This window comes from Cicer arietinum, chromosome 3 (assembly GCF_000331145.2).
Source record: "Cicer arietinum cultivar CDC Frontier isolate Library 1 chromosome 3, Cicar.CDCFrontier_v2.0, whole genome shotgun sequence".
Classification (NCBI taxonomy): domain Eukaryota; kingdom Viridiplantae; phylum Streptophyta; class Magnoliopsida; order Fabales; family Fabaceae; genus Cicer; species Cicer arietinum.
The window spans coordinates 45,677,891-45,678,909 of NC_021162.2; positions in this window are offsets into that span (position 1 = coordinate 45,677,891).

A 1,019-nucleotide genomic window follows, 5' to 3' on the forward strand; every position below is an offset into this window, starting at 1 on the left:
ATTCTTAATATTCTTTTAACTTAAACGATTTTCACAACAAACATTAAGCAAACAGAAATATTAAGAGATTCCCCATTCTTAATACTCGTTTAACTTAAACGATTTTCTCAAACACGCATTAAGTAAACCGAGATATTAAAAGATTCCCCATTTTTAATACTCGTTTAACTCTAATGGTTTTCACGCCAACATTAAGTAAACGTAGACATTAAGAGATTCCCCATTCTTAATACTTGTTTAACTTAAACGATTTTCTCAAACACGCATTAAGTAAACCGAGATATTAAAAGATTCCCCATTTTTAATACTCGTTTAACTCTAATGGTTTTCACGCCAACATTAAGTAAACGTAGACATTAAGAAATTCCTCATTCTTAATACTCGTTTAACTTAAACGATTTTCTCAAACACACATTAAGTAAACCGAGATATTAAAAGATTCCCCATTTTTAATACTCGTTTAACTCTAATGGTTTTCACGCCAACATTAAGTAAACGTAGACATTAAGAGATTCCCCATTCTTAATACTCGTTTAACTCTAATGGTTTTCAAATTCCACACAAAACAACTCAAACCTATTATCAGATCCAATCCACAACTCATACCAAAACACATCAATTCATTTCTCCACAAAATCCAACCATACACATATCAAATTTCATCAGTATTAATTAAGAACACGTCAAATACGACGAACACAAATCAACACAATCCACCACTCAAACACAACAAGTTTCATTTACTCAAAATCATACATAAATGAGTTTAAATTCATTTTCCACGAAACATTCATCAATATAACCAAAACCTAACTCTAAGATTTTACCCATAAAGCCTTAGATTCATTTTCCCCCAAATCAATACTCAAACCCTAACAAAATTCTTTTCCACACAACCACAGATAAGTCCCTAAATGGAAACTAGAAGTTTGGAAGGAGCCCTTACCTTCACGTTAGCTTTTCCGTTCGATTACGGTACCGCGAGTAGATCCAGTAAAATCTCCGCTCGCAACGTCGCC